The 21,390-nt window shown below is 44.1% G+C and overlaps 2 long non-coding RNA genes across 2 annotated transcripts; one reads left to right on the forward strand and one right to left on the reverse strand.

Annotated features, from left to right (window-relative positions):
* The first annotated feature begins 7,386 nt into the window (after positions 1 to 7,386).
* On the forward strand, positions 7,387 to 11,397 carry LOC132230830 (uncharacterized). Its single transcript, XR_009451944.1, has 2 exons — positions 7,387 to 8,406; positions 11,301 to 11,397. It is a non-coding gene; the product is annotated as an uncharacterized LOC132230830 (long non-coding RNA).
* A 3,712-nt stretch (positions 11,398 to 15,109) lies between these two features.
* LOC132230831 (uncharacterized) lies at positions 15,110 to 19,220 on the reverse strand. The gene is made up of 2 exons (XR_009451945.1): positions 18,245 to 19,220; positions 15,110 to 15,246 (listed from the first exon to the last, which is right to left on the reverse strand). It is a non-coding gene; the product is annotated as an uncharacterized LOC132230831 (long non-coding RNA).
* Positions 19,221 to 21,390: the final 2,170 nt, after the last annotated feature.

Raw genomic sequence — 21,390 nt, forward strand, 5'->3', positions numbered from 1 at the left:
CTGCGGGCACCTCCTTCTGGCCGCTCCCCAGCCCGGCCTCGCGCGCCCCTGATCCGCCCACCTGGCGGCTCTGCCCCAGGAATCGGCTGGGGCTAGCGACTCCCCCTTCCCCCCAATCCCCAACAATGCGCGGAAACCCCCGGCCTTCTCTGCGCGCAGCCTCCGCTCCACACCGCAGCGCCTCCCCGCTAAGTTAGAGGCGGCAGCCACCACTGAAAATCGCCCTAATGGGAACTCCGGGGAAGGACTGGGTCACGGTAGAGATAACTCCATCCCCTTATTTCCCTCCACCCGCCTGAACCCACGGATGGGAGTGGTCGTGGAACGCATGGAGGTAGACGCCGAAAGAGGAAGCTAATTTCCCTGGACCAGGAAGCCCATCAGCCCTTTGACACTCGAGTCTCCTCTCTCGCAGGAACCCCCAAGTTGCGGGACGCTGACAGCCCCCTCTCCCCCCCCCCCCAACCTCCAACCTCCCCCATCTCCCAGTAGCAGATTCCAGGGACGCTGGCACTGAATGCGCCGCCTACAATTTCATGCGGTGCATAAAGGGGTTGACCTGTCTGGTCAAAACCACCTGTTGTTTGAGAGTATGGGGGGAGGGCTTTTTTCTTATTGATCTGCACCATGCTCCCCCCCGCCCCTCACTCCCTTACCCAATTTCAGGATGAAAACGCAAACTCTGTTTTCTGTACGGAAAATCTGCCCAATGAAAAAATGTGCAGACAAGATTGCTAAGTAATATAGTCTTCTGGGATGCTTTATCAATACCCGCTGTTCTACAAGCACCCCAAATTAAACAGTTGCTCTGTCCCAGCAGCCAGGAAAAGACCGATGTATGCGAATAGAACAATTAATAGACAACTAATAGTCTTTCACTGGTTGGTTTCTTCTTACATAGCAAACCTTAAGAAAGTAGGCACCTCCTTTTACCCCATTTCCATTTCCAAGGCAGAATGGGCATTTGTCCAAAATTGTTCTCATGGGCTTTATCTGCTTCCCCCCAGCTAACCTGGGAAACTCCTACATGTTTACAATTCCAGTACTGTTTTGGGGTTTCCCCTCTCAGAAGACTACCTTAAATCCTTTTAGCCCCTAGGAGATGGCTCCACACCAGCCTGAGTGAACCTAGATCAAGACAAAAATCTAGGGTGGGACCTTCTTCCTAAATAGCAGGTGGGAAAGTTCCTGGAGAGTTCCTAGGGAAAAGGCAGAGGCTGAGTTTAGAAATTTGCTAAAAATTTCGAATACCTTGCAAGCCATGGGTACTATCTGAGGTAGGATCAGCTCTTAAATGTATTAAAAAACTCCGTCCAGCAAGCACTAAGAGCATGGACCTCGTGTGGTGGGCCTTATCCTGCAAGTGCGGCCAAAGCACACCTCTATCCTTCTTGTACCATGGGCACCCAGACCCCAAGCTTAAGCATCCCTGAATTGTTCCATCTCTACCCAGTAACAAGGAACCTTTCAACCCAAGACTTTGGACTCAGATGAACTAGGAATACTACTCTTCCTGTGTCAATGTAAAGAAGTAACTGCTCCTTTTTTTTTTTTTTAATCATCAGTTAGATACTACTATAGGGTATTATGAGAATTAGATAACATACTTAAAGCAGCAAGAACAGTGCCACACACTCTATAAGTACTCAACCAAGGTAGCTGTTATGTACCATTCATTACTACTCTTCAGTGCCCCGAAAGCAAAGAAGCTGGGAACAGCAACAAGGTTTGGAAATGGGATATGAACCCCACAACTGGAGTCTCCCTACTTTCCCTCTTCACATGCTTAATTGTAACACTTTTGTCTACTCTGTGCCTGCTTTCTAATAGGGTGAACTGGATAGTTCTACATGAAGTCAAGTGATCCACATGCACACTAAAGTCTGAGGGGCACTAGTCTGAAAACCACTATGTAATACTGCTTAGGTCACTTTAAAAAAACAACTGTAGCATATAAACCTTAAGTCTAGTCACCTCACCTCAGTCAGCCTAACTCAAGTCAACATTCACACTTATCAAGCCCCCAGTGAGGCACCAGGCGAATCCAATCAATCAGCCAACTTCTGTGGATGCTGGACCCTGAAAGGCTCAAAGCATCAAGCTTATTCCCTGACTTCAAGGTGTTCACAAAGCAGAGCAGAGGGGACCTGGCATGCACATGAATCACATAAACCATTTCAAACGAAATATCATTGAAATTTAGAGAAATGAGAGAGCACTTGGGCTAGGTGTCTATATAGAGCCACCACCACCACCTTGACCTTCCACTGACTACTAAACTCTTCAGGCCCAAGTTTGTCATTCTAGATGGGCTTCCAGAATGACTTCCCACACTTAGACTCCACGTAGTTACAAGTCAGCCATGTCCTGGCTGGCAATAGGGAATAAGTAGATTTTTCTGGGCAGTGCAGGGCAATGGTAAGGGACTTAGAACAATACGGACAGGTCTGGGCTCAAATCCTGGGTCTGCAACTCACTAGGCATGTGACGCTGAGCTTCCTAACCTTAGAATCCCAGTTCTCCGTCTGTCTATTGGAACATCGGTACCTACTTTTTAAGATTCTAGAAAAAATATCTGCAGCCCCTCTAGAGGGTCCTGTGGAAATGGTCATTGTATTACATTGTTTGCTAGCTACAATGCAGGTTGGGTTGTATCATGCCTTGAAGGCATATTTCAAAAGTAGCCTTTCCTGTGAAGCCTCTGCAGGCTCCAGACCAGTGTAATTTCCCTTCCCTGGGCTCCCACAGCGCTTGCTTGAACCTCTATTTTGACACTTACCATGGTGCGCTGCCCTTTATTGCTACACTTTCGCTTTACTGCTGTGTTTTTATTCATCTCAGTGCCCACGCCTAGCATAGAGCCTGGTTAAATGTTGAAAGAATGAGTTTTAAAGTGCATTGATTCTGATTTCAGTATAACTTGTGTTGACGAAAGGCTCTAGAACCCACATGAATCCTTTAGCTCATAAAGAGTTTATATTAAAATGAATGAGTGTGTACATGTATCTGCTTGAGCCTTGATTTCTCAGTGCTGGGCTGCTTCTTTAAGACCGCCGCCTTCCTGCTGTGTTTTGCATTTGATTTCAGTTGATCCTGCCTAGTAATAGTGAAAGTAAAGTGTAAATTCTAAACCCAAACCACCAGCATTCTCGGTCCACCCTATGCACATCTGCTCCCCAGACCATTTCTGAGCTCTGTGGGAAGGATCCGAGCTAACAAAGTATTGTTGCTGTTAAAACTGTTGCAGCCATCAGTACTTTCTGAATTAAGAGCTGCAAGATAAAACCACCGTTGGCAATAATTTTGAAATCCTTAAATCTATGCCATCAAAAATGCTAGGGCAAGGAGAATTCAACCTCCCTTAGAAAATGTTCTGTGATACAGTTGCCCAAGAGGTGGTGTGATTCTGAGAACCTAAAAATAGGATACTACAAAACTTTAGGTCAAATTCTTCTAAAATCAGACATTGGTATTATATACTCTCCCTCCTCCCCCTGCAACACACACACACACACACACACACACACACACACACACACACACACACACTAGAAGTAGTTGGTCCCACTAACTTGTGAGATATTCTTTGGAAATAATAATAATAATGAGTAAGCACTTATTAGGTACACATGTGTGCTAAGTATGTTCTAGCTGTATATATATTGTTTAATCACCATAGGCAGTGCTATTCTCTCCTATCGACAGAGGAGAAAACCGAGGCACATACTAATCAAGTATCTATCCAAAGGTCATGTGGCCAATGAGTGAAAGAGTTAGAATTTGGACCCAGGTAACTCTAATTTTAGAGTTCTCATGCTTAACTACTACTCAATCACATGGCAAAGGTATATTTATTTTTAAATCGAATCCATCAAGTATATTCAGTAAGGTGCATGATTTTTTTCAGTAGTTTTTCAAATTGCATTCATTCATACTTTTCCCAATAGAGTGGTCACACCTTCAGTGTGCCTTCATAAGGTGATTTGACAGCTCAGCTTTACCTGAAAAGCATTTTATGACTAAAAACAAACTTCTTAATGAAAGATCATTTCCTGTCTGTGGCTCTGACTTTAGGCAACATGAAGTATACCAGGCAGAAAGCTTTGTTCTTAGAATTATTGTTTATATGGTCTAATGATAAATAGTCACATTATAGATATATGCAGTATAAGTTTGAAATAAAAAAATGAGCTTGACATTCTCAGCAAATGCCACTGCTATCACTGTATTACTAAATAATATTTCCTTGCTGCCATTAAGCATGCACAGTTACTGAATTAAGAACTTTCATGTATTATTAAACTCATTAATTAAATCTACAAATGACTGGCTCTAGCCATGAACTGAATTATTCTGATGATAATGAAATACTCTTAAGGGACTTAGAACTTGCTTATTTATTTAAAAAAATAAATTAAAATACATCTCCCAAAGAAGGTGACTCATTTTTCACAGGACTCAAAATTTCCAGCCACTTCTTAACACCATATCATATTGTGCATAATGTATCATAGAACATTTCAGATCCACTTTAACATTGACTCGCTTCAAATTTCAGTGACATCAGCCCTGACAAAGCACATAATTTCAACTCTAAGGAATTGTCGTTTTCTTTTGACTAAGAAACTTCTCTTTTTCTGAGGCATACAGGTCGACGATGGCTCAAGAAACCTTATCATAGTAGTGAAATTGAAGATGCTATTGTTACTCACATGACTCACTTTGGAAAAGTATCATGGACGGTGCTTTGTATACTTAGAAAATGCTATCACCATGCCTAGAGGTTCTCTTCGTAAAGATACCACCCCATAGTGACACAAGATGCATTTTCTGGAGCCCTTTTGGAGTTCATTTATTAATTTCCTAAATTTACTCACATTGTTTACCTCTGGGGGAGGGGAGGGGGCAACCAAGAAGAAGGCCTGGTTTGCCTTCTCAGTATCGATGACAATGATCAGTAATGGTCACTTTTATTGCTATTTGTGAAAAGATCATAAACTGGGATTAATGAGACCTGGATTCCAGGTGTGGCTCTGCCATTGGCTAACGTTGGAACTTAGGACAAGTCTCTTAAGATCTTTGGATCCTCAGTCTCCTTATCTGAAATGAAGGGGTTTAAATGGGCGATTTCTTAGGACTCGTTCAGTGCCAAGACTTTCCACATCAATCTGAAAATGATCCATATTGATCTTTCCTAGATTTCAATCAGTAATGGATATATTCACCTACATGTAATCAAAGAAGCAGGAAGGCACCCATTCCTGCTATCTATGGGAACTCTGTCTAACGGAGGGCAGACTAGTCAGGCAACATCTTCCCAAAGCACCTTGGTCTTCCGCCTTCCGTTGCCAGGGAGATGGAGCCATTCCTCCACTGAGACATTTCCAAGCAGCTTTCCGTAGAACTCTACCTTTTGAAACCCTGAAAAGTAGGGGTCCTGTGGTCAAATCCATTTGGGGAATGCTATACCCTCTTAGAGATCCACAGTGCATATTAACACGCTTAGTGCTCTGAGAAGTCCTGCGTTAAAAATACTTGTTCACGCCTGGCCAGTGAATCGAGAGTCGGCCTTCAGACTGAAGGGTCCCAGGTTTGATTCTGGCCAAGGGCACAAGCTCGAGTTGCGGGCTCGATCCCCAGTAGAGGGCGTGCAGGAGGCAGCTGGTCAATGATTCTCAGCATTGATGGTTCTATCTCTCTCTCTTCCTTCCTCTCTGAAATCAATAAAGAAATATATATATATATATATATATATATATATATATATATATATATATGTATATATATATATATATATATATATATATATATATTTAAAAGTACATGTTCACTTTGTTGAACGTAGCATTTTTCTAACCTCATTTGGTGATAGAACTCAGAATAGAATGCCTGAATTGTTATTCTAGAGTTAAAAACCACAAAACTTTCCTAAGATACTTTTTGTAAAGAGAAGGAAATGATATGCCCTATTAACTCATTTAATGAATATGTCCTAAGATAAGCCCTCTTGGAAGATGTTTTATGCAGCTATTTTCCTTACACACATTGGTCATAATGGAGTGCCTGTCATTTTTAATAGGACAATAGCATCCATTCTCACTGTATTAGTGTAGCACTATTTTTTTTACACTAAAGAATATTCCATTGCATTTACATATTCTTATTAGCCTCTAGGTTCTTTGTCATCCTTTTAGAAATAGTTAAAACTAATATAAGACAAACATACCTTAGCACTCAAAGGGCTGGCATAGCATAGTTTATTTATTAGTGGCTGTCGGGAGACACTACTCCACAGGTCTAGTATTTCTGCACATCTTATTTCTCACACACAGTGAGCAAGGCACTACAGGTCTTGTGAGCCAAGGGCAAGCATATTTGCTGTCCAGTATAATAATGTTTCTCTCCAGGACAAAGCACAGCATACTTACACTCATAAAAAGGTCACATTCCCTAAGCTCATGGTCCCTCTTCTATAACACAACTACTGCTACTGTGTTGGGGCTCCGAGAACTGACACAAAAAATGCTGATACTCTGGCTACTGCTACTGCTGTGAGTAATACACTTTCTTTTGTCTCTGATTCAGGGGTTTTATGCCTTCTGCTAGCATCCAAGGAACTGTAACAGGCTAGTCTTATAGCTTGCAAGGAATAAAGTCTTAGACCTTTCACAGTTCTTGATAATAACTTGCCTTTTCCTCCCTGTGAATTGAACGTTGGTGGGATAACTTTATGTCTTCAGGTGTTCTCCCTCCCTGGATCATTCCTGGTCCTGTGAGTATTCCCTCCTACAAATGCTCCTCTGGGCTTGTTGAAGCGCTTATAGCCACCCACCCCTGTTTCTGAGGAACATTTATTTAATAGAGGCGTAGTCTTAGTGATGCACTTTGATTATGGAATATCAAAGAAAGGCACTATGAATTTCTATCCAGCATGATAGCATTTCATTAAAATGGTTACAAAATAGCCCAGCAAGTGTGGCTCAGTGGTTGAGCATTGACCCATGAACCAAGAGGTCAAGGTTCGATTCCCAGTCAGGGCACATGCTCAGGTTTCGGCTCAGTCCCCAATGGGGGTGGGGTGTGCGCAGGATGCAGCCAATAAATGATTCTCTCTTATCATTGATGTTTCTATCTTCCTCTCCTTTCCCCTCTCTAAAATCAATAAAAACATATTTTAAAAAATGATTACAAAATATAGGGTGTCCCAAAATTCACACAAGATTTGAATTTTGCGTGAGCATTAACAACAACAACAACAAATAAAAGCCTAATTTTACTTGGTTTATTGAATCAGATTCTAACATCCATTGCCCTTTGATTTCAATCCCTTCAATTTGATAAGCATTACCAAGTACCAATTATGGCCCAGAAACAGGAACAATGAAGACCAATGAAGACCACGGCTTTGCGTATGTGCCAGCAAAGTTGTGGAGGCCATTTACCCAATGTGCTATTACATACATAACCCTATACTGTATACTTTATGAATCAATAAAAAATTTACAATTTTTAATTATAAACCTGTGTTTTCTATCAAAATTACTTCTTGTGTGTATTTTGGGACACCCTATATTATACAATTATCCTTTTTTCCCCAAAGGAATTTAATCATTAATCCTCAATGGAAATGAAGTAACATCTTACAGTAAAGAATGGGTATGTGGGAGTGGGGGAAGTACTTCTGAGTTAATTATACTGATTGCTTCCAAAAACAATGTAGAAAGAGGAAAAGACTAGAGTTCAGATAAGATAAATTGCTTCATGTGACCAAAGGGAGAATCATTTTACCACAAAATGAAAACAACTGTGGTTACATTTAGAAGAATGAAAACATCCAGATTTCTCAAATGTCAACAATATTCTCCGGCTTGTAAAATGCTCCTGACAGCAGTCTATTTACATCTGATATGATGTCATTTCATATTAACAGATTTCATGGGCTCACCCCAAACTCAGAATTATGCTTTCTGTAATTATGCTATGGATCAATTGCTTTGAAACAGACATTTTCTGCTTGAAAGGTTTTCAGGGACTTTAGAATATAGCAGTAAGCAGGTTGGGAGCAATCTGGTCTGGAGATTTGAAGAGGTAGGCTGCTAACTTGCGACAGTCACAATAGGGTAGTCAATTAACATTTGTTGAGTACTCTATGCAAGGCGTGGTTGAAAGCATTTTACTTGTATTATTTCATTAAACCTTTGTAACAGCCCTATGAAGTAAGCAAATCACTGTCTCCATTTCACAGGTGGGGAGCTTGAGGCACAGGATGGTCATGTGACTTCCCCAAGGTCATGCTGCTAGTAAGTGGCAGAGCCAGGAATGGAATGCAGGCGATCTGGTTCCACAGCCCACTTACCACTATCTGTCTGCCTTATAACATCAGAATTTTTTAAACTGCTAGAAAATGTGAGTGATATCTCCCCCCTGGAATGTTTAAGAGAAATAAACTTCAATTTTCTTGCTTCTTTGGAATTTTATCTCTAGACTATTATCTTCTAAGATATAATGTTCTGTTCTTCATTTCCTTATAAGGAATCTATTTCAGGACCGTTAAGTATGAATTATGTTGATCATCAACTCATGTTGACTGAGAAGGTGAATATTGCGCAGCTCGTTTTGAGTAGTGAGACACTCCAATTAAGGACACTGTAATCAAATTTCCACCTTGAAATATTCCACATAAGGGTTTTTGTTTTTGTTTTATAAATAGACTTTATTTTTGGAACAGTTTTAATACTTTATTGTTTAAAGTATTACATATGTCTCCTTTCCCCCCCGTTGGCCTCTCCCCAGCCACTCCCATCCCCAGCACATGCCCTCACCCCCCTACTGCTTGTGTCCGTGGGTTATGCTTATATACATGCATACTAGTCCTTTGGTTGATCTGTCTCCCCTCCACCCCTCCATCCCCCATTCCCCGCCTTCCCTCTGAGGTTTGATGGTCTGTTCGATGCTTCTATGTCTCTGGATCTATTTTTGTTCATCAGTTTATGTTGTTCATTATCCACAGAAGGTTTTGATGTATCTCAAATTTCTAACATAAAATGCACTTGAAAAATTATTAACTAATCCTATCTAATAAAAGAGAAAAATGGTAATTGGCGTACGACGATACCCTTTTCATTGGCTAATCAGGGCTATATGCAAATTAACTGCCAACTAAGATTGGCAGTTAACTGCCAACAAGATGGCGGCTAATTTGCATATGTAGGCACAATGCAGGGAGGCGAAAGGGAAAGCAGGAAGAAGCTCCCTGCCACTGACAGTGATCGGAAACCCAGGGGGGAGCTAAGACCTGGGGGGCAGGGCAAAGGCGGCCCTGGGGCCGCCTTTGCCCTGCCCCCCAGCCATGATCGGAGAATCAGGTGCCTTTGCCGCCCTGGCCAGTGATAGCAGGAAGTAGGGGTGGAGCCAGCGATGGGAGCTGGGCACGGTCGAAGCTGGCAGTCCCAGGAGCTAGGGGTCCCTTGCCTGGGCCTAAAGCGAAGCCCACGATCACGGGGCCGCTGCAGCTGTGGGTTCCCGCTGCCTGAGCCGGACACCTCAGCCAGAGGCGTTAGGCCTGGGCAGGGGTGGAGCCTGCAACTGCGGGGAGCTGGGGGTCCCCTGCCCAGGACTGACACCTCTGCCGGAGGCCTCAGGCCTGGTCAAGGGGCCGATCCGGTGATTGGTGATCGGAGGGTGATGAGGGTCAACTCCTCTGGCCGAGGCATCAGGCCTGGGTGGGGGGCAGAGCCGGGGATTGGGGGGATATGATGGTCCCCTTGCCCAGGCCTGAAGCCTGGGTCAGAGGCATCAGGCTTGGGCGGGGGGTGGAGCCAGCGATCAGAGGGAGATGGGGGTCCCCTGCCCAGGCATGATTCCTGGGCCAGAGGCCTCAGGCCTGGGTGGGGGCCAGAGCCAGTGATCAGGGGGAGATGGGGGGCCCCTGTCCAAGCCTGACACCTCTGGCAGAGGCATCAGGCCTGGGCAAGGGGCCGATCAGGCAATCGGAGGGTGATGGGGGTCTACGCCTCTGGCCGAGGCATCAGGCCTGGGCTGGGGGCAGAACCAGTGATGGGGGGAAATGAAGGTCCCCTGTCCAGGCCTGACGCCTCTGTCAGAGGCGTCAGGCCTGGGCAAGGGGCCGATCCTGCGATTGGAGGGTGATGGGGGTCAACACCTGAGGGCTCCCAGTATGTGAGAGGGGGCAGGCTGGGCTGAGGGACACTCCCCCCGAAACACACACACACACACACCCAGTGCACGAATTTCGTGCACCGGGCCCCTAGTCCTATATAATAAAACCCTAATATGCAAATCGACTAAAAGGTGGAATGACCAACGGAATAACCAGTCACTATGATGCGCACTGAGCACCAGGGGGCAGACACTCAACGCAGGAGCTGCCCCCTGTTGGTCAGTGCACTCCCACAGGGAGAGTGCCGCTCAGCCAGAAGCTGGGCTCACAGCTGGCAAGCAAAGCAGTGGTGGCAGGAGCCTCTCCCACCTCCACTGCAGGTGGGCAGTAAGGAGAAAGGGGTCCTGGACTTCGAGAGCCCTAGACTGTGAGAGGAATGTCTGACTGCCAGCTTACAGGCCCAAGCCAGCAGGCATACATCCCCCAAGGGACCCCGGACTGTGAGAGAGCACAGGCTGGGCTGAGGGACCCTACCCTCCAGTGCACGAATTTCATGCACCGGGCCTCTAGTCTAAAATAAATAATGATGCTTGGTATTTATCTTTAAGTCTGTATCCAGAGAAGGAGGAAAAAGCAACAATATGTTTAATGTTATCAGTTCTTTCCCTGGACAAGCTTTAAGTTTTCATGCTCAGGAGTGGTATTATTACCAGTTCTCCAAATCACCCACAATTGCCAGTCCCCAGATGGCCACATTGTGACCTGTCTAGACGAACAATCACATCACAATGCTTTTCCTCTGATCAGACTGGCAGCTTATCCAAGCCAATCTGAGGGCTTTCAAGGGAAAGGAACTTTAAAATCTTGGCTTGACTATTACTTAGAATGATGAGGAAATAATTTAATATACAGAATTTGTAGATTGCTGCCCAGCCTCTGAAACTCCAAAATGATTTCTGAAAACTAGTGATAGGAAGGTTTCATGTAAAACTATGTAATGCTAGATCAGTTCAGTGTTCTGGCCACTGACGACAAATGGATGGGACAAGTTTCGGATGCAAGGGCAGGATGCACTTCTACATCTGCTGTCAACATTCGCAAGAAAATGAAGGGATGGGCATGGTCTTTGCTGAGGAACTTTTGTGGAGATTGGTGAGTATTTTTTTCTCTTCCTGTCAAGGCCTTGAAGAACCCAGGAACATATTGAGTGGGACGTTTTGCCTCTCCGCATCTCAAATCTAGAGTGAATCTAGAGGTTTAAGAGAAGCAAGTATGAATCCATCCCCTACTCTTCATGAGACCTCAAGTAGCTGCATAGAATATCGTAATTTCCTAGCTAAAAGGATTTGCATTTATCTGGATTTTAACCTTATTGCATGTTTTTATAATTTATATGATAACTGAATGCCTATGTACCCAACGTTTTTGTTGGTTTTTTCCCCCCTCACTTTTCTAAATGTTGGACTTGTTTACTGAGGGGACACTCTAACCAAATTTGCACCTGCCTTTGGTGGCTTGTTGCTCTTTCCTACCTCCTTAATTTTGTGCATACTTCATGCCACCGTCCAATTTCCCTTACTTCTCTTTTCTCATCTCTCCACTCTCCTCTAACTTGCTTCAGTCTTTAAATGTCCCATTCAAAGCCTATCTCCATGAAACTTTTCTGATACTTTCATTACTGTAAACTCCTACAGTAATTAGTCATCTTTTTATCTTCTGTAACTGTGAGAACTTACATAAGTTACTTAACCTCTATGAGCCTCAGTTTCTCCACAGGTAAATGAGAAAATTATAGTACCTACTTTATAGGTCTTGAGAATTATATCTTTTAATACATGTACCTTAGTACAGTGACTGATAACATTATAAACATGCAAAAAATTTTAATTAATATTAAATAGCTACTTGTATCTTATTTTCATTTATCTCATTTATTTTTTAAAAAATCTTTATTGTTGAGAGTATTACAGATGCCACCCATTTCCCCCCCATAGCTCTCCTTCACCCTGTTCCTGCCCCACCCCAGTCCTTCACCATCCTATTGTCTCTGTCCATAGGTAATGCATATAAGATCTTTGGTTAATCTCTTCTCCTCGCCCCTTCCCTCTGAGATTCATCAGTTTGTTCCATTTTTCCATGCCTCTGATTCTATTTTATTTACCAGTTTCTTTTGTTCATTGGATCTTGTCTTGTAGATTCAATTGTTAATAGATAAGGATTTATTGCCATTTTATTGTTCATATTTTTTCTTCTTCATTTTCTTCCTCTTCTTAAAGAATACTCTTCAACATTTCATGTAATACTGGTTTGGTGGTGATGAACTCCTTTAGCTTTTTCTTGTATGTGAAGCTCTTTATCTGACCTTCAATTCTAAATGATAGCTTTGCTGGGTAGAGTAATCTTGGTTGTAGGTCCTTGCTATTCATCACTTTGACTATTTCTTGCCACTCCCTTCTGGCCTGCAAAGTTTCTGTTGAGAAATCAGCTGACAGTTGTATGGGTGCTCCCTTGTAGGTAACTAACTGCTTTTCTCTTGTTGCTTTTAAGATTCTCTCTTTGTTTTTAATCCTTGGCATTTTAATTATGATTTGTCTTGGTGTGGGCCTCTTTAGGTTCCTCTTGTTTGGGGTTCTCTGTGCTTCCTGGACTTGTAAGTCTATTTCTTTCACCAGGTAGAGAAAGTTTTCTGTCATTATTTCTTCAAATAGGTTTTCAACATCTTGCTGTCTCTCCTCTTCTTCTGGCACCCCCATAATGTTAATGTTGGCATGCTTGAAGTTGTCCTGGAGCCTCCTTACACTATCTTCATATTTTTGGATTTTTTTTTTCTGATTGGGTGATTTTTGCTTCCTCATATTCCAAATCATTGATTTGATTCTCAGAATCCTCTACTCTACTGTTTAATCCCTGTAAATGATTCTTTATTTCAGTTAGTGTATGCTTAATTTCTGACTGGTCCCTTTTCATGTTTTTGAAATTCTTGCTAAGACCCTTAAAAGTCTAAGTCCCTTAAAGCTCTCATTAAGACCCTTGAACAACCTCATATCCATTGTTTTGAACTCTGTATCCAGTAGTTTGCTTGCTTCAATTTCTTTCATTTGTGACATCTTTCTTTGTCTCCATAATTTGGCTGCTTCCCTGTGTTTGTTTCTATGTATTAAGTAGAGCTACTATGTCTCCCAGAATTGGTAGAGTGCCATTGTGTAGTTGGTGTCCTGTAGGGCCCAATGGCTTAGTCTCCCCAGTCACCTGAGCTGGGCACTCTAGGTACACCCCCGTCTGGACTGTGTGCACAGTCTTGTTGTAGTTGAGCCTTGATTGCTGTTGGCATCCCTAAGAGGAATTGACCTCCAGGCCAGTGTGGGGCAGGACTGGCTACCGTGGGAGAACTGCTGTGCAGGAGACACCCCTATGGAGCAGGACTTGCTTTAGTGGGACTTTGGTGCTCACTGAGTCTGTCTCTTGAGTGTGTCACTTGTGGATGTGAAAAGTTGTAATCTGGAATTGTCTGAAGCTATCCACTGGGTCAATGGCTCTGGGGCCTCCCAGGAGGTGCAAAGTTAGCCACTGCCTAAGGCCACCTGGAAGGAGCCACAGAGAGATCTGAAGATGTCTGCTACTTGTATTGGGCTTGGAAGTGCCCAGGCAGGCCCAGCTGTGAAGCAAGGCAGGCTGGTGCTGGTGCTGGATCTTGGGCCTCTTTTTGGTAGCTGTGGTACATGCTGATGTCAGATGCTACTTGTTTAAGAGATTTTAGTAAAGTCTGAAGCCTGAGCCACTCATACAGAAAAGCCACTACAAACAGCTTGGGTGACTCATACAGAAAAGCCACTACAAACACCCACTTGCAAATTGGGTGACTCTCGGAGAGTCATCAGGGTGGAGCAAACAGTGTGGGCCAGGCTGATGGAAACTCAGATATAGCTGCCAGTCAGCTCTTGAATAGGGAGGTCCTAGCAAAGGAACAATGACCCCCTCAAGCACCCTGTCTGGGAGAAAGCTGCCCCTAAGTTCCTGCCCCAGTGCCAGACAATCCGGTTCTTCCCCAAATGTCCCAAGTTCCTTTCAAGCCGCCGCCCCAGCGTTGGAGCCCAGAGGGATTGAGTCTGATAAGTCCGTGCACTGGCCCTTTAAGAGGAACTCCCTGGTCTCCAGCAGCCTCTGTGACACTAAGCCACAATCCCTACTGGTTTTTACAGCCTGAAGTTATAGGGAATTCTCTTCCCAGTACTGGAACCCTGGGCTGGGGTCTAGTGTGGGGCTTGGACCTCTTGCTCCTCATGGGAGGCCTCCACAGCCGAGATATCCCTCCTGGTTAAAAACACGCCACATGTGGGTGTTGGACTAGCCGGTTCGTGCCTCTGCCCTCCTAACCATCTCCATGTACTTTGTTCTTTACTTCTGTAGTTGTAGGACTTCCATTCAGCCAGATTGCAGGCACTTTTGAATGATGGTTGTTCTCTATTTTAGTTGATATTTTGATGTGGGAGGTGGCAAGTACTGGTGTTTACCTACACTGCCATCTTCAGCTCTATCTACTTCTTAACACTTTACATTTTTTTCTTATTTCTCACATACTTAAGGTTAAAAAATTATTTGTTGATTTAATTATTTTAATATAATGTCAAAGGAGGAGTCCATTCTTCAAGATCTTTTTTTAAGGATATTGACAAACATGAAGGGTTGCCAGTTGCCAATTTTCTTAAAAATCAATATCTTATAACTTGATATATAATAATTTTAAGTAAACATAATGAGTTCTTATTGCCTGAATAAAATGTATATAATTTTTTACTATTTCATTTCTATTTCAATTTAATATATACATAATACATTAAAATAATCTTTATCTCCCCCACCAAACAAATTTAAACCCATTAAATTATTTCTTAAAACCTTATCTAAAGTATCAGTCATATTGCAAAACCTCTATGGATATGAGTGGTTCTCTGTTTAAGTTACTGTCATAAAGAAAAGGGTACACATTGAGAATTCTGAAATTACTTTTATTATTAACTGAAATCTGCTTGCAGGAAGAAATAGCCAGTTTTAACACTGCAGTATTACAAGTTCTCTTTTACATTGGGTACTTTCCACACACGCCAGCCCCTTCACCAGTCTGTGATCTACAAGGGGAGAAAGGAACTTGTGCTCAAAAGTGAACAAATTTCAAAAGGCTATTTGAAAGGTACAAAAACAAAACAAAAAACAATATTAATTTTCAAACAGAAGCAGGTCTTCCATTTGAACACAGGGGAGCCAACATTTTTTGTTCAGAAGAACCAATGGGAATATGGCATGCAATCAGGACAAGAGTCCCAAAGTTTGTTCAAGAGGTAAAATATTAAGAACTTTAATGTTAGTTGAGTTTTTAATTTTTAAAATACAAGTTCTATTAATCACAGAGGAGCCACTTTATCAATATCACTTAGATATTTTTAGAAAGTAGTTGAACTCTTCAAGAAGTTTTAACTTCTTGACCCATTGTGTAGTATTTTGTATTTGACACAACACTTTAAATAAGTTGAATTCTTCCTTTAAAATCTCTCTCAAATCCTCCTTTTCCATTTCCACGTCTGCTCCCCTAGTTTAGCTCTCACTTTGTGGTTACATAGTTTTACTGCTTCTTCCCAATCTTCCCCTGGCTTAGCTTCATCCAGACCACCCTTCCTCCAGACAACTCTCTAATTTATCCCCCAAAAGTACTGCTGTCAGCACATACATTATAAATGACTGGCCCACAGCAGCTGCTCAATAAATGATCATTTCAGCTTGCTTTAAGTGACACCCTCATTCCCTGCCCAAAGGATAAAGCTTAAAGTTAAAATCCCTGATGATTTTTAAATAATAGGAGACCATGGTGTAGTAAAAAATATCTTTGTCCTGATTTCTGGAATTTTCCGACAGATGGCGGTGTCTTTGTTAAGTTAATGAGGTGACTCAAGTGGACCTCTTGATAACTTCAGGAGGGGATCTGGACATCAGAAAGACCAAACCCGTGAGTAGAGTGTTGGAACTTTGGGTCAACCTGACTGTGAGGAAGAAGGGTTGGGGGGCTGGAGATTGAGTTCAATCATGTGGCCAACGATTTAATCAACCATGCCTGTGTAATGAAACACCAATAAAAACTCTGGATACTGAGGCTCAGTGGAGCTTCTTGGTTGGTGAACTCGTAAACGTGGGCATTGTGTAATATGCCCTGACGCCACTGGGAGAGGGTGCAGAAGCTCTGTGCTCCCTTTTAGACCTGGCCCTAGGTATCCCATTTGGCTGCTCGTGAATGGCATCATTTATAATAAAGCCATGATCACAAGTATAGCATTTTCTTGAGCTCTGTGAGTCATTCTAGTAAATTATTAAATCTGAGGGCACCGTGGAATCTTCAAATTTGTGGCCAGTTGGCCAGAAATGTGAGTGGCCTCCCAAGATGTGTGGCTAGCATCTGAAGCGGGATGGTCCTGTGGAGCTCTTTGCCCTTAACCTGTGGAGTCTGCCCCAACCCGAGATAGTGTCAGAATTCGGCTGGGGTAAAAACAGAGCAGACACATACTGAGTAATTATTACTGGAATCTACAGATATAGATCAAGTCACAAAAGCATGATTTCATATATTATAACTGTAATAGACTGATTTACTTTAAGTCTCCCCAGCACCATCCTACATAATAAAAGGCTAATATCCAAATTGTCCCCATGGGTGGGAGTTTGACCAACCGGGAGTTACATGTGCTCTGACCACCAGGGGGTGGGCAGCTGGGGGAAGGGAGGCCCCAGCCAGCAGCCACTAGGGACCTTACCTGTGCACAAAGTTCATGTACTGGGCCTTTAGTAAAATGATAATATCACTTCCTCTAATTTGGCTTACATGTAACCTATCATGATGGCCTCATGCTAAAGAATCATGCCTGTGTGTCATTTGAAGACAAGAGAAGTCAAAATATTTTGACTAGCCCAGGCAAGGCATTTGGAATGCATTGTGACCCATGGTCTTAATTCCAGAAGGCTCTACCAATAGTTTATTTTGGCAAAAGAAAATATGTGTCCTTCTCCACTTAGTTTCTTTGAAAAACATTCCACCTAAGCAAGGCAACTAATTCTAACTAAAGAATTACAAGTAAATGGGTATGTTGTGTGCACTGTCTGCATCCTTGGTAGCAACTCTGAGAAGAACTGAGCTACTAGTGCTGGTAATACTGGTTATGCTCCCCAACCTGTCTATTTTCCAATTTTGTCAGTAAAACATAGCAACAGAGAGTAAGAAAAGGAGTCCACAAGGATCTGAGTACTTACTGTCCACCAGGCTTGGTATGAGAGCTTTAACTTGTTAGCTTATTTCATCCTCATTACCTTCCTCAGGAGGAGGTTGTCTTTGTACCCAGCAGACACTCAAACCATGGCTCTGAGTTCCCTGAGGCCTCAAAGCTAGTAAGTTAGAGAACAAGCATTAGCATTGAGGGTCATCTCATTCCAAATTGAAAGTCTACGCTCAACTTTACTGCTGCATGTCTAGGTTTGGGCCTCGCCCTGGCAGGCCCCAATCATGGTCTGGGTTCAGAAAGCAGAGAAAAGTTCTCTTTCCCCCTTAATTTTTTTGGGTGGCCTGTGTTAATCAACCCTCAATTTAGGGTAGAGTAAGCTACTGAACCCATTTCCCAAGACAAGTCAGAGATTGCCACTGGCAAGGCAACCCGGACATCTTTTTGTAGCCTTTTCCCTTGGCATTCCCTCTGTTAGGCAAATTGGTGCTAATTATGAGGCAAGTGGGAATAAGTAATCATCACAGCCTCCTGGAGACATCCTCAGGGCAGCTGCCCAGGGCACGTTTGGCTGTGTTTACAGAACGATCCCTCACTCCCCTGAATGAACTCTGTCTAGTTTTTGGTAGCCTGCAGAGACTCTTCCAGCAGGAGTCCTTTGTTGTGCATCTCTCTGTCCACCAGGAGATCGCCTAGAAGTTTCAGAATGTGCTGAAAGCATGCTGGGTGAGGCTGAGCCCCACATTACTAAGTGTCTATTTGTCATTAGTAAGGGGCTTTTCCTCACACCTAACCTCCCAGGGCCCGCGATATGGAGCCCAGACCCCTGGGGGTGGACACTGAAAAGAGCTGGATAAGACATGCTGACCTTTGCAGTGTTTCTTGGCCACCAGCAGGGTGGGCACCCTGACATTTTGAACAGGTGTGGGCAGGAGCCTGGGCAGCAGAGTGCCTCCGCTTGCCAGAGAACACCTCGAGCCGAACGCGCCCCCTCCTCCCCCCCCCCCCCCTCGCCCATCGCCTGAGGTTTCATGGCAGTTGACTTCCCATGGAAACAAGCAGAAATCTGTTTTCATCATCCAGCAGTTTTAGTTTCCTAATTTGTATGGGAACCTGGAGATACAGACATGTGGTACATTCATTATCCCAGAAAGCTACAGCTGCAAGAAAAATAGTTAAAGCCAGTCTTAAAACTGGCAAGCGTCATCATGTGCCTTCAAATTACTTTCCGTAATCTCGGAGACTGTCCTCGATGCCGCCAAAAGAGCGGTTTCTGTGTCAGCTCAGGACCTCTAGCAGGACTTACACCTGAACCTGGGTGTGCTTCCCCCACAGCACAGCCCAGCCGGCCAGCTCCCATGGTTGGATAAGGAGCCCCTCTTATCTCCTGAAGCAACGGAGGGAGGGAAATGAACACAGGCTGAGTTCTAATCCTGACCCTTGTATTTCCTAGTCCAGTGACCTTGGCTTAAAACTGAGCTTCTCTGTGCCTCATTATCCCCATCTGAAAACTTTATTGAATCTTTAACACCATTCATTGGACATCTATTTTGTGGCAGGCCCTGTTCTAAAAACTGAGATAATAGCAGTGATTAATATAGGATCTTCACCTTTGTGGAGTTTAGATCAGGGGTGGGCAAACTTTTTGACTCGAGGGCCACAATGGGTTCTTAAACTGGACCGGAGGGCCGGAACAAAAGCATGGATGGAGTGTTTGTGTGAACTAATATAAATTCAAAGTAAACATCATTACATAAAAGGGTACGGTCTTTTTTTTTTTAGTTTTATTCATTTCAAACGGGCCGGATTCGGCCCGCGGGCCGTAGTTTGCCCACGGCTGGTTTATATCCTATTTTAGGGAAATAAATAAAACAGATGAGTAGGAGGCATAATATGTTCAGTGGCGTTCAGTGGTGATCAAGATTATGGAGAAAAATAAAGCAGGGGAAGGGAGTATGTGGGTAGGGCAATGACAAATTTAAAATACACTGGCCACCCAGACGGCATGGCTCAGTGGTTGAGCGTTGACCTATGAACCAGAAGGTCACAGATTCTCGGTCAGGGCACATGCCCAGGTTGTGGGCTTGATCCCCAGTAGGGGGTGTGCAGGAGGCAGCTGATCAATGATTCTCTCTCTCATCGATGTTTCTCTCTCTCTCTCTCTCTCCCTTCCTCTCTGAAATCAATAAAAATATAAAAAAAAATAAAGTACACTGGCCAAGAAATTCTTGCTGAAGAGGAGGTAGGTGAGACAAGGCCTGAAAGAGGTAAGATGGTGGAAGAAGAGCATTTTGGACGGAGGCCCTGAAGTTGGAGAGGACTTGCTGTTTTGAGGAATAGCAAGAAGTCCCACATGACTGAAGTCCATGACTATGGGGCTTTGGGAACCACCAGAGAGAATTTGATTGTGGTCATCCTCTTATTGGAGGGTTTTGAGCAGAGGAGACATGATTAAAGTTGTGTTAGGGTTACTCTGGCTGCTGTGCTGAGAGTAGACTGAAGGGGCGGTGGGGGGGACACAGACCTCTGTGGTCATTGAAGGGAGGCCTTATGATGGTTTGGACTAGGGGAATTGGCATTTGATGGTGAGAAGTGGTTAAATGCTAGCTAATAACAGTATTTTGAAGGTAGAACTGCCAGGCTGCCAGGTTGGATGGAAGGATAAGTGGAGTGAAAGATTACTTCAAGGCATTTGGTCTGATTACCAGGAAGAATGGAGTGCCCGTTCTCTGAGATGGGGAATAGTAGAAGGGGAATGGCGGGGGGGGGGGGGGGGGGGGGATTGGGAAATCTGGAAATCAGTTTTCAACATGCTAACTTTGAGATGCCATTTACAATGCAAATGGGTAAGATGAAAACATACTACTTATCAAACATTACTCACCAAATGAAATGAATCTAAAAGAACAATTGCTTTTTTTCTTCAAGAAAAATAAGAGTAATCACTGCTGATGCTATGTGATGAGAAGCCAAGATGACTGAGAAGTAAATAACTTGGTTTCTATGCTTTTCTAGCATTATTATTATTTATTATTATTATTATTATTATTACTAGAGGCCCGGTGCACAAAAATTTGTGCACTCAAGGGGAGGGGGATTCTCAGCCTGGCCTGTGCCCTCTCGCAGTCTGGGACCCCTCGGGGGATGACCACTTGCTGGCTTAGGCCTGCTCCCCAGGGCATTGGGCCTAGTTTGGCAGTCAGACATCCCTCTGGCAGCCTGGCAGCCCTTGGCGGATGTCCACTTGCCAGCGGGGAGCAGACCTAAGCTGCAGTTGGACATCCTTAGCGCTGCTGAGGAGGCAGGAGAGGCTCCCACCACCACCGCTGTACCGGCAGCCATCAGCCTGGCTTGTGGCTGAGCAGAGCTCCCCCCTGTGAGAGTGCCCTGACCACCAGAGGGCAGCTCCTGCATTGAGCATCTGCCCCCTGAGGGTCAGTGTGTGTCATAGTGACCAGTCATTCCCAGTCTTTCTGCTGTTAGGGTCAGTTTGTATATTACCCTTTTACTATATAGGATAGAGGCCTGGTGCATGGGTGGGGGCCAGCTGGTTTGCCCTGAAGGGTGTCCCGGATCAGGGTGGGGGTCCCGCTTGGGTACCTGGCCAGCCTGGGTGAGAGGCTGATGGCTGTTTGCAGCTGGTCACACCCCCTTCAGGGTGGGGGTCCCCACTGGGGTGCCTGGCCAGTCTGGGTGAGGGGCTGAGGGCTGTTTTCAGGCTGGCAGGCGACTGAAGCTCCCAGTCTCTCCTTTTTTTCTTTTTTTTTTATTCTGGGATTTATTTACCTTCTATAGCTGTCACTGGAGCTGAAAGCCGGCTCCAGCTCTGAGGCCCGGCTCCAGATCTGAGGCCGCGGCTGGCTGAAAGCAGGTATCTGGGGTTTGTTTAGCTTCTATAATTGAAACATTGTTCCTTCCGGAGCTCAGAGCTGGGCCGCTGCAGGCGGGGAACCTTGGCTTCCTCCATCGCTGGAGCAAGCAAGCCTCATGTTCGCTTCAGCTGTGTGGCTGCTG

The sequence above is a fragment of the Myotis daubentonii genome, chromosome 3 (assembly GCF_963259705.1).
Source record: "Myotis daubentonii chromosome 3, mMyoDau2.1, whole genome shotgun sequence".
In the NCBI taxonomy this organism is placed as follows: domain Eukaryota; kingdom Metazoa; phylum Chordata; class Mammalia; order Chiroptera; family Vespertilionidae; genus Myotis; species Myotis daubentonii.